The 13,024-nt window shown below is 48.2% G+C and overlaps 1 protein-coding gene across 2 annotated transcripts in view; it reads left to right on the top strand.

Moving 5' to 3' along the window:
- The first annotated feature begins 10,412 nt into the window (after positions 1–10,412).
- Positions 10,413–13,024, top strand: part of CORO2A (coronin 2A) — a 433,064-nt gene continuing 430,452 nt past the window's right edge. For both annotated transcript variants that reach the window (XR_015309352.1, XM_086961842.1), the window contains exon 1: positions 10,413–10,748. The gene's annotated coding sequence lies outside the window, so the exon portion shown is untranslated. The remainder of the gene's footprint in view (positions 10,749–13,024) is intronic.

The following is a 13,024-nucleotide window of genomic DNA, read 5'->3' on the forward strand; positions in this document are numbered from 1 at the left end:
GTTGTTGAGTGGCGTTGGGTTGTTGAGTGGCGTTGGGTTGTTGAGTGGCGTTGCGTAGTTGAGTGGCGTTGCATGTGAGTGGCGTTGCATGTGTGAGTGGCGTTGCATGTGTGAGTGGCGTTGCATGTGTGAGTGGCGTTGCGTGGTTGAGTGGCGTTGCATGTGTGAGTGGCGTTGCATGTGTGAGTGGCGTTGCATGTGTGAGTGGTGTTGCATGTGTGAGTGGCGTTGCATGTGTGAGTGGCGTTGCATGTGTGAGTGGCGTTGCATGTGTGAGTGGCGTTGCATGTGTGAGTGGCGTTGCATGTGTGAGTGGCGTTGCATGGTTGAGTGGCGTTGCATGGTTGAGTGGCGTTGCGTTGTTGCGTGGCGTTGCGTGGTTGAGTGGCGTTGCATGTGTCAGAGGCTAAATGTAGCACAGGGAGACCTCCAGCGGTAAGACAATCAAAAACAACTTAGAAAACATTTCACAGTATGAAAAGATCAAACTCATGAACGAGCGTGATACACCTCAGCTAAAAATCATGATAAATAACAACACACATTAGAAGTGAAACTGCAAGTACAGAAGGACCAGCTTTGCTTGTTTAAAACTCCCACTTCAGGCAGATGAGTGTAATGTGTAAAGCGTCTTGTGCACATGAGCAGATCGTGGAGTCTGAGAATGGCAGCCGAAGCAAATACAAACAAGAGGAATGACTGTGAGGCGCATTGGTGTGAAGCACATCAAAGGGCTTCTCCTCCCCTAATTAGGTGAGGAGAAGCCGTTTCGGGAAACTGAAAGTACGGCCGGCCTGCGGCCGGCCATGAATAATTAGGGGAGGAGAAGCCCTTTGATGTGCTGGGCTGGCTGGCCCTGAATGCGCGTGCATGTTATCACGTGGTTCACGTGAACAGCATGAAAACCGCGGGGCTGAAAGCCCTTTGGTTTGAAGATGTTTTCGCCACTTGAATTCTCGCTCCGCTCGATGCGCTTGCGCACATCGATAGGTCGCGAGACCTAAAAATAAATTCTTACCTACTAATAGATAAATTCCATATGCCCTAGTCTGGAAGCGATGGTTAATCATAAAGTGCCTAAAGATGTAGAAGTCATGGGCACTACCAGGATATTTTGACATAATGTTTGTGAAACAGTACTGAGAATTAACAATGGATTGCACATTCACAGACTTTCCCTCCTCTAATGGCCTTCTGTAATTTCAACCAACTGGCTACCTTCTTACATCAGCTTCTATTGTACCACAATATTTTGAATAGTCACTCACCTGTCAAATCAATTGGATCTCATTGAACTCTCTACCTCATTACTCATCTGCCTCCCATCATCTGCTCCTCCCCCACAAACCACAACCTGATAAATAACCCTTCCGCCACCCACTATCATCCCCACCAAAACCCCTACACTAAAATGCTAATTCTCACAAGTTGTAGTCACTGTCTATCTATACCAAATATGCAACAACCTGAATTATCGTCTTAATATCTTGAGTTCTGCAGCTGGCTACTGACGCCATTCAAATCCACTATACCCATGTGTCTGCAAAAGTGGTGCACCCCACCAGGATTCATGGTTTCCGTCTGAGGACTTACGATGCCAACCAGCTCTAAACTTTGTGAGTGTAGGTGGGCATGCATCCAAGAGCTCACTAACAATGACATTTACCTCAATGCAGTAACCAATGTTCTTATCTCTGTCAGATACACATATAACCTAAACTTTGTCTCCTCACAGAAAACCCACCAACAAAGAATATCCTGCACAATCACCCACTCTTCCACCATGGGAAGCTCTTCAATACATAATATTGTTGATGTATGACAGCAGATGATTAGACTGGGTGTGCTGCTTGATGGCTCTGTTCAGTTTGTTGTCCTGACATTTTCTACCACTCCAGAAGATTTGAACTCTCAATCTCTGAGTTCAGTTCAGTTAATCTTTATTTCGATGATTACAAATCATCATAAAAATACATAATACAAATCTACAGTCAACAAATTACATTGTATTTCTGAACTTTACAATATTAAAATTTAAGATTTTAAAATAATTTTTGATATTAGTTAAAAAGGGAAGCACATTTAATTCATTTCATCCTACATCAACCCCTAGTGTTTTGTAATTTGACAACAATTTTTAAAAAGACTCATGATAGAACACAGTGTACGCATGTCAGTTGCTCTTTGCAAAAATGATAAGGCAGATTTAGCATGGTAAATTTTTGACTCCTTTAAAATGTCCACAAGAAATCTACGATTCAGAAAAGGGGGGTGGTGATGGACAGAGTATCTGAATTAAACAGAACACTCCTACCCAGTCAACAGATCAGGGCTTGATCCATCACCGTTTTTTAGCTCACTGCACCATCCCAGCTCAGAACCTGGCTACATGCAAATTAGTCTGTCCTTGGCCCAGTGCATCATGGGAACAGGGCAGACCAAACTACTAAGCCAATTCTTTAACTGGAAAGGAAACAAGCTTCCGGGGACCGTTTTCTGGCATTACAGCCATCTTCGGCCCGGCTTGCTTGAATCCTGATGGTGCAGTGAGCAAGGGACTCACATCTGAGTATACCCTTCCACGCTTATGGTGGACAAAACGATTCAGAAAAGGGGGGTGGTGATGGACAGAGTATCTGAATTAAACAGAACACTCCTACCCAGTCAACAGATCAGGGCTTGATCCATCACCGTTTTTTAGCTCACTGCACCATCCCAGCTCAGAACCTGGCTACATGCAAATTAGTCTGTCCCTGGCCCAGTGCATCATGGGAACAGGGCAGACCAAACTACCAAGCCAATTCTTTAACTGGAAAGGAAACAAGCTTCCGGGGACCGGTTTCTGGCATTACAGCCGTCTTCGGCCCGGCTTGCTTGAATCCTGATGGTGCAGTGAGCAAGGGACTCACATCTGAGTATACCCTTCCAAGCTTATGGTGGACAAAACGATTCAGAAAAGGGGGGTGGTGATGGACAGAGTATCTGAATTAAACAGAACACTCCTACCCAGTCAACAGATCAGGGCTTGATCCATCACCGTTTTTTAGCTCACTGCGCCATCCCAGCTCAGAACCTGGCTACATGCAAATTAGTCTGTCCCTGGCCCAGTGCATCATGGGAACAGGGCAGACTAAACTACCAAGCCAATTCTTTAACTGGAAAGGAAACAAGCTTCCGGGGACCGGTTTCTGGCATTACAGCCGTCTTCGGCCCGGATTGCTTGAATCCTGATGGTGCAGTGAGCAAGGGACTCACATCTGAGTATACCCTTCCACGCTTATGGTGGACAAAACAATTCAGAAAAGGGGGTGGTGATGGACAGAGTATCGGAATTAAACAGAACATTCCTACCCAGTCAACAGATCAGGGCTTGATCCATTACCGTTTTTTAGCTCACTGCACCATCCCAGCTCAGAACCTGGCTACATGCAAATTAGTCTGTCCCTGGCCCAGTGCATCATGGGAACAGGGCAGACCAAACTACCAAGCCAATTCTTTTCCTGGAAAGGAAAAAAGCTTCCGGGGACCGGTTTCTGGCATTACAGCCGTCTTCGGCCCGGCTTGCTTGAATCCTGATGGTGCAGTGAGCAAGGGACTCACATCTGAGTATACCCTTCCACGCTTATGGTGGACAAAACGATTCAGAAAAGAGGGGTGGTGATGGACAGAGTATCTGAATTAAACAGAACAGTCCTACCCAGTCAACAGATCAGGGCTTGATCCATCACCGTTTTTTAGCTCACTGCACCATCCCAGCTCAGAACCTGGCTACATGCAAATTAGTCTGTCCCTGGTCCAGTGCATCATGGGAACAAGGCAGACCAAACTACCAAGCCAATTCTTTAACTGGAAAGGAAACAAGCTTCCGGGGACCGGTTTCTGGCATTACAGACGTCTTCGGCCCGGCTTGCTTGAATCCTGATGGTGCAGTGAGCAAGGGACTCACATCTGAGTATACCCTTCCACGCTTATGGTGGACAAAACGATTCAGAAAAGGGGGTGGTGATGGACCGAGTATCTGAATTAAACAGAACACTCCTACCCAGTCAACAGATCAGGGCTTGATCCATCACCGTTTTTTAGCTCACTGCACCATCCCAGCTCAGAACCGGCTACATGCAAATTAGTCTGTCCCTGGCCCAGTGCATCATGGGAACAGGGAAGACCAAACTACCAAGCCAATTCTTTAACTGGAAAGGAAACAAGCTTCCGGGGACCGGTTTCTGGCATTACAGCCGTCTTCGGCCCGGCTTGCTTGAATCCTGATGGTGCAGTGAGCAAGGGACTCACATCTGAGTATACCCTTCCACGCTTATGGTGGACAAAACGATTCAGAAAAGGGGGGTGGTGATGGACAGAGTATCTGAATTAAACAGAACACTCCTACCCAGTCAACAGATCAGGGCTTGATCCATCACCGTTTTTAGCTCACTGCACCATCCCAGCTCAGAACCTGGCTACATGCAAATTAGTCTGTCCCTGGCCCAGTGCATCATGGGAACAGGGCAGACCAAACTACCAAGCCAATTCTTTAACTGGAAAGGAAACAAGCTTCCGGGGACCGGTTTCTGGCATTACAGCCGTCTTCGGCCCGGCTTGCTTGAATCCTGATGGTGCAGTGAGCAAGGGACTCACATCTGAGTATACCCTTCCACGCTTATGGTGGACAAAACGATTCAGAAAAGGGGGTGGTGATGGACAGAGTATCTGAATTAAACAGAACACTCCTACCCAGTCAACAGATCAGGGCTTGATCCATCACCGTTTTTTTAGCTCACTGCACCATCCCAGCTAAGAACCTGGCTACATGCAAATTAGTCTGTCCCTGGCCCACTGCATCATGGGAACAGGGAAGACCAAACTACCAAGCCAATTCTTTAACTGGAAAGGAAACAAGCTTCCGGGGACCGGTTTCTGGCGTTACAGCCGTCTTCGGTCCGGCTTGCTTGAATCCTGATGGTGCAGTGAGCAAGGGACTCACATCTGAGTATACCCTTCCACGCTTATGGTGGACAAAACGATTCAGAAAAGGGGGGTGGTGATGGACAGAGTATCTGAATTAAACAGAACACTCCTACCCAGTCAACAGATCAGGGCTTGATCCATCACCGTTTTTTAGCTCACTGCACCATCCCAGCTCAGAACCTGGCTACATGCAAATTAGTCTGTCCCTGGCCCAGTGCATCATGGGAACAGGGCAGACCAAACTACCAAGCCAATTCTTTAACTGGAAAGGAAACAAGCTTCCGGGGACCAGTTTCTGGCATTACAGCCGTCTTCAGCCCGGCTTGCTTGAATCCTGATGGTGCAGTGAGCAAGGGACTCACATCTGAGTATACCCTTCCACTGGGCCAGGGACAGACTAATTTGCATGTAGCCAGGTTCTGAGCTCGGATGGTTGCGTGAGCTAAAAAACGGTGATGGATCAAGCCCTGATCTGTTGACTGGGTACGAGTGTTCTGCTTAATTCAGATACTCTGTCCATCACCACCCCCTTTTCTGAATCGTTTTGTCCACCATAAGCGTGGAAGGGTATGCTCAGACATGAGTCCCTTGCTCATTGCACCATCAGGAATCAAGCAAGCCGGGCCGTAAACGGCTGTAATGCCAGAAACCAGTCCCCGGAAGCTTGTTTCCTTCCCAGTAAAAGAATTGGCTTGGTAGTGTAGTCTGCCCTGTTCCCAGGATACACTGGGCCAGGGACAGACTAATTTGCATGTAGCCAGGTTCTGAGCTGGGATGGTGCAGTGAGCTAAAAAACGGTGATGGATCAAGCCCTGATCTGTTGACTGGGTACGAGTGTTCTGCTTAATTCAGATACTCTGTCCATCACCACCCCCTTTTCTGAATCGTTTTGTCCACCATAAGCGTGGAAGGGTATGCTCAGACATGAGTCCCTTGCTCATTGACCATCAAGAATCAAGCAAGCCGGGCCGAAAACGGCTGTAATGCCAGAAACCGGTCCCCGGAAGCTTGTTTCCTTCCCAATAAAAGAATTGGCTCGGTAGTTTGGTCTGCCCTGTTCCCATGATGCACTGGGCCAGGGACAGACTAATTTGCATGTAGCCAGGTTCTGAGCTGGGATGGTGCAGTGAGCAAAAAAATGGTGATGGATCAAGCCCTGATCTGTTGACTGGGTACGAGTGTTCTGCTTAATTCAGATACTCTGTCCATCACCACCCCCTTTTCTGAATCGTTTTGTCCACCATAAGCGTGGAAGGGTATGCTCAGACATGAGTCCCTTGCTCATTGCACCATCAGGAATCAAGCTTGCCGGGCCGAAGACGGCTGTAATGCCAGAAACCGGTCCCCGGAAGCTTGTTTTCTTCCCAGTAAAAGAATTGGCTAGGTAGTTTGGTCTGCCCTGTTCCCATGATGCACTCTGCCAAGGACAGACTAATTTGCATGTAGCCAGGTTCTGAGCTGGGATGGTGCAGTGAGCTAAAAAACGGTGATGGATCAAGCCCTGATCTGTTGACTGGGTATGAGTGTTCTGCTTAATTCAGATACTCTGTCCATCACCACCCCCTTTTCTGAATCGTTTTGTCCACCATAAGCGTGGAAGGGTACGCTCAGACATGAGTCCTTTGCTCATTGCACCATCAGGAATCAAGCAAGCCGGGCCGAAGACGGCTGTAATGCCAGAAACCGGTCCCCGGAAGCTTGTTTCCTTCCCAGTAAAAGAATTGGCTTGGTAGTTTGGTCTGCCCTGTTCCCATGATGCACTGGGCCAGGGACAGACTAATTTGCATGTAGCCAGGTTCTGAGCTTGGATGGTGCAGTGAGCTAAAAAACGGTGATGGATCAAGCCCTGATCTGTTGACTGGGTACGAGTGTTCTGCTTAGTTCAGATACTCTGTCCATCACCACCCCCTTTTCTGAATCGTTTTGTCCACCATAAGCATGGAAGGGTATGCTCAGACATGAGTCCCTTGCTCATTGCACCATCAGGAATCAAGCAAGCCGGGCCGAAGACGACTGTAATGCCAGAAACCGGTCCCCGGAAGCTTGTTTCCTTCCCAGTAAAAGAATTGGCTTGGTAGTTTGGTCTGCCCTGTTCCCATGATGCACTGGGCCAGGGACAGACTAATTTGTATGTAGCCAGGTTCTGAGCTGGGATGGTGCAGTGAGCTAAAAAACGGTGATGGATCAAGCCCTGATCTGTTGACTGGGTACGAGTGTTCTGCTTAATTCAGATACTCTGTCCATCACCACCCCCTTTTCTGAATCACAAGAAATCTACGGCGCGGGATTCTATAAAAGGAACATAGTAATACAAAATGAAGGGTGTCCTGCGGAGACCTATTGTCGCAGCCGCAGGCACCCTTCTGCTCAATTGTTAAGGTAAAACCAGATGGGTAAGCTAAAATGTTTGGTAACAAATTGAGCCTAATACGACACATTAAAAACCTCTCTTGTTGGCTATGCATTAAAAAGAGATATGGTTCCACACCCATTTCATTACTCACAAGAGAGTGCGCTACTACAGATGTTTTAATAGAGTCAAGTTGTTTCCTACTACAACATATTTGTCCAGTAGCTGCTTGTGGATACTCTCTGAGTAGAAAGCGGAAACTGTGTTCTCCAAAGTGCAGGGTCCTTTCTTCTACAGGTCTTTGACTTGTTTTTTGAAAAATAGTCAAATGTTTTCTTTCCTCTTGGTTGGTGTTCAACGATTCTCAAATCCTCCAATTGACACTTTTTTTTTTAGATCAAAAGTGTTTTTCAGGGTTCATGGCTCTCAAACAATCACAGAGGTGGGACTTACATTTCGAATACCTCAAATCCAAAAACAAGTACGGCAAGTCCTGTGAATGTTTTAAAAGTTGTGTTTGGTAGGAGAATACATAGTAATACGTTGTTTCAAAGTATAGGCTATCTAAATATAACTGAAAAGCCACAGATGTAATGTGTTTTAAGTTTTTTCAAGTTTTAAACCTTGTGGGATTTATGGCTCTGGGACGAGGCATTAGGTGAGTGAGAAAGTGTGTGACTGAGTTAGAGTGTGTGCAGCTGTTACAGGCCAGCTACATGTCATTTGTAGGCTGTATTGGCTGTATTGCCTGCTCTGTAGCCAGTCCCTGTGCCCATTCTAAGCCGGCGAGCAACACCAACACCCACCGTCCATGTCTGTGGGCCATATGCAGCAGATTATGGCTGAAGGTCCGAGCCTCCGCAGTGGCCAACCCCAGGTATGCATGACTATTAGCTGCAGGGCTTGTCCTGGCCCGAGGCAGCCATGCACTGTGCCTAACCCTCAATGACTGTCCAACTGCTGCCGCAGATGCTCGGCCTTATGCACTGAGGTTACAGGGTCTGGCTTTGGACCAATCCCTGCGCCTAACCCTCTGTGGATGGCCAACCCCTGCTGCACACAGCTTAAGGTTGTCTGCAGTGGGGGCTGGCTGCAGGGTGCCGCATGATCCTACAACCAGTCCTCTACAAGTGGCCAACACCCTTTTGGTACAGCCAAAGTATGTGTGCAGCAAAGTTTAGATGTAGGGCCTGGTCTACGTCCAGCCACTTTTCGCAATCCTGAGCATTGTGGTCACCCCCATCTCAGCACGGCCACAGATTATGTGCAGCAGGGGTTGGACGCAGAGTCTGGCCTTTGGCTAGTCACTGTGTTCAAAATTCTGAGGGTGGCCAACTCCTACTACGCACAGCCACCGCTTGGCCTTCGACAACATATAACTGGCATATCCTGTGAGAGCCATAATTGCTGCTTTAGTGGAGGATCTGCTTCACCACCTGGAGCCGGTAGCTGCCAAAGAAAACACCCACCACTGTACATCCCAGCAGCCTCTGCGAGGAAAGCTGCTGTAGACCTGCGCTGCCAAGGAAAACACCACAGATGCAATCCCACAGAACACTGAGAGACTGCGTTATGAAAGTGCAAAGATAAACCTGCTATTAGGAAGTTACCATTTACCTTTGCAAACTCTTAGGCTTAGAGACTGACTGAAAAGACCTTAGAATTGGCCAACGTGGCAATTGCTTAGTGAAATTGCACCTGTGCCGCCTATTCTTTGCCAATGACTTTATCTCTGATACCTCACCATAGATATTTGAGATCCACCGTAAAATTAGGAAAGGGGACTGCAAGTGAGTTGATTATTCCCTAGAGACCGTATGTGAGTTGTGGAATCCTGTAGCTGAACCCACCATCACACTGTGGTGTCTTTTCTTTTGCAGTGACGATAAACTACTTTTTTTGCTGGGATAATCACTGGAATGGAAAGTGAATTATTTTGTTTGTTATTTTGACTGTTTGAGTTCTGAGTCGCTACTTCTACCACAATTCCTCCCTGAGAAGTCTTTCACTGTTCAGCATCACTACCCTAGGAGCCGGGTGTGGAAGGGGCGCACTTGGCCCAGTTTGCAGAGCAACGGGACACCCGTAGCAAACAACTACAACCACCACAATTGTGACCTAACAGTCCTTATTTGCCCTGAAGCCCTCCCCCCGCCACCCTAAAAGGGTTCACAGTCAATATCTGTCAGTGGTGGGCGCATCTCCGGCACCAAGGTGGCCCTGACACGTTGTTATCCTCTTTGGCATTATCGTGGCCTCCACTGGTGTTATAATGGCCTTGCCATGGGCCAATATGGTCAATAATGAGGATTATCCTAGGTAGAGTGTTGGTTATTTCTAGGATTTTTGTGCCATCCTTGCCATGAAAAGTGCACTGGCATAAGGTAGATATAACTGGCATATTATGGATCTCCTCCTAGTGGCAGCCACCTCTGACATAGTATGGCCATCTTTAGAATATTTTGGTAACCTTGGCATATTGTAAGTATTCGTCACATTATGGAAGCCGTCCTGGGACATCATCACAATGGTTATCCCGCGCATTATGATGGACAGCTGTGCAAAGTTGGAGCTGTGCATATGGCGGGCATCCTTGGAATATTCTATGCGTCGATGGCATTACTACTGTGTCTGACCATGTAACACTTAGGGCTTTTAAGCAGGTGTTATCCCAAAAACTGTGTCGGAAAATGTACCATATGAAAACCTCCGTCTTCACTCGCTGCAGTTCAGACAGGTTAGTTATCATTGTCAAAGTGCTGCTGTCACCACCGAACCTCCCGCCACCCCCTGTGAGCACCAACCCGGCTCTCTGAGGACACCCGACGCTGAAATCTGTGCACATTGCGTACCATGTGCTAAAAATCGGAATAATTCAAAGTTACAAATGCGTAGTCAACGCGCGTCTGGCTCTGGGCTCATTGCGAACCTCCAGTGCCAGACATGAGGCGACAGGAGGTGATGCAGGCTGCTTTCACATAAAAAAAAGCCGCTTCGTAACCAATTGGGTCAGGACCCAAGAAAGCGAAGCCATTGTTTACCTGTGCTCAGGTCATGCTGCTGTCAGGCCGCCACCGAGCATACCTGACCTCAGGCTATCGGCTGCCTGCGCTAAGGAGAGGCAGAGGCAGGGCCAGGCCCCTCCCTGCAGCAGCGGCTCGCCTTCCCTTCCGAGGGAGCCACAGTCCGCTGCAGGCGTCCTCCCTGCTCAGAGATGTGCCCGCGTGGACTGGCACCCGAAGGTCTGAAGACACCCGCGGCGGCCGCGTGCCCTTTGCCCCCCGCACCCTCTTTCCTGTGAGCCTGCCTTCGCCGGTGGTTGCCGCAGGATGGCCAGGGCGTGAGAGCCGGAGACCGCCAGCTCAGCCCGCACCCTCCATCTACCTCCTGCCTCCTCCCCCTCTTTCTGCTGCAGAGCTCAGAGGAACTGAAGGTAAGGAAACACCTCTCGGCGCAGAAGCAACCCGATACCGGCACCTCTCTTGTCGCCATTATTGCCCCACAATGCAAATCTCGTGTGCGAGTCTGACCCATATCTGCCTTTTATGAGGGAAAGTTTAGTAAAATGTCTGCCCCCGGCGCAATGCAACGGTGTTTCGCATTTGTACTGCTCCTCTGTTTCCATCAGGTGCTCCAGGCACATGGGCTTGTACATGGGCACGGAACGGGTGGCCACTCCCCAATCACGCACTGCTGTGCCATGGAAGGTGGATGGCATTGCAGTTTGGGGTGTTCCCGTAACCTAATAATGTGTGCTTGTCACTGCAGCTGCGCTGCCTCTATTTACTTCGCTTACAGCTCCTAGCAGTTTTTTTTTCATTTTCACTGGTGCGTGTTTTTTCTTTTTTATTCTAACTATTCTTTTTCGTCAGAAGCCTGTCTCCTTTGTGATTGTTTTAGAGCGAAAACGTACTTTTGTATGTTTTAGATGATGTGGCAAGTGATTAGTCGGGTTTTGAATCGCTACTCGGGCGGTGCAAGGACTCGTTCGCCATGTACGGATTATTCCCAGCATACAGTGACCAATTAGGTCTCTCCTGCCTGTAATTGAGCGCTCTTACGCCTGACACCACGGTTTAGGGTTCATTGATGTGTCTGCCGGAGAGATCTCCGTGCTACCTGCATGTGGGCGGCTTGAATTCCGGCGGAGCCTGCCTTTCTTTCTATTTAAATAAAAGCGGGTTTCATTTCACTGGGTAATCAGCACCTCCCTTTGAAGTGCTTTAGAACGTTACGTAAATCTTATGAACTGTGTGAAACGTAAGAACCTACTGTAAGGATTACGTTGTCGATGACGAGAACTAGTAAAGCGCGACAGTGAAGCCGGGGAATCCTGCTGCTGAGGCTAGGTATGTATAAAATACAAACTGCAACGGGCTCAAGGAACGGAAGACCGACGAGCAGTCAGAGGTTCAACATCTGTGCTAGCAGAGAGTGAGGGGCCAGCTGTTTCCACCCTCGCACACCCAAGTCAGAGGTACCGCACAAATACTGAAAAAGTATGAGAAAAACTGGATCTCCTCAAATACTTTTAGTTCTTAGTTTTAATTACTCGAACAATGACCCTCTCTTACTTCCCTTAATACACAATCCACGTACTCACTTAATTTGGTCATGTTATCTGTCAGGAGAGTATGATACTGGCCGACAATGAGATCCTTTATATTAATCTATAGCAAACACCCGTCTGCTCTACAGGAGTAGCCGGACAGATAAAATAAGTTGTTGTAGGTGCAAGTCATATACTGAAGATGGGGTGCCTCGTTCTGTTGCTTCAGGGTTCAGATGCAATAGATGGGATGAGATGCAAACTATATTTCCTTTAAGATTTGAGTTTTCAATTCCTCGAGGGAGAGGAGGGAAGAAGTTTGTTGGATCTGCTTCGGGATGGATCTCCAGCTCCCGTGTGTAGCAGTACAGGGCTTATCTCCTTGTCTTCTCCTCTGTGTACTTCCTTATCTGGAGCCTGGCAGTGTTGCTGCTGCGGGTCTTCGGTTGGCCTCCGGCGAGCTTGAGATTGCTCACCGGGTACAGTGCCATGTGTAGTTCACATCTTAGGAGTTCATACAGTGGATCTTGAAGGAGATTGTGACAGGAAGAGGGGGGCAACATGGTTCCATGAAAGGGAATGTGATCAGCTCATATTCACCTCGTCCCTTGATGAGTTATGCCATTGTGTGGAAGATTCTTTTCAAAAAGGAGTTGTTTGGTAATCTGGGCGAAAGGTGACCAAGGTGTTGCCTCCGGGCCGAAGAAGGCTGAAATGCCAGAAACCGGTCCCCGGTAGCTTGTCTCCTTTCTGGTGAAGAATTGGCTTGGTAGTTTAGTCTGCCCTGTTCCCATGATGCACTGGGCCAGGGACAGACTGATTTGCATATAGCCAGGTTCTGAGCTGGGATGGGGCAGTGAGATAAATAACGGTGATGGATCAAGCCCTGATCTTTGGACTGGGTAAGAGTGGTCTGTTTAACTCAGACACTCTGTTCATCACCACCCCCTTTTTGTAAATCGTTTTTGGCCACTATAGGTGTGGCAGGGTATACTCAGACATGAGTCCCTTTCTCACTGCTCCATCAGGATTCAAGCAAGCCGGGCCGAAGAAGGCTGAAATGCCAGAAACCGGTCCCCGGTAGCTTGTCTCCTTTCTGGTGAAGAATTGGCTTGGTAGTTTAGTCTGCCCTGTTCCCATGATGCACTGGGCCAGGGACA

This window comes from Lissotriton vulgaris, chromosome 3_1 (genome assembly GCF_964263255.1).
Source record: "Lissotriton vulgaris chromosome 3_1, aLisVul1.2, whole genome shotgun sequence".
Lineage (NCBI taxonomy): Eukaryota > Metazoa > Chordata > Amphibia > Caudata > Salamandridae > Lissotriton > Lissotriton vulgaris.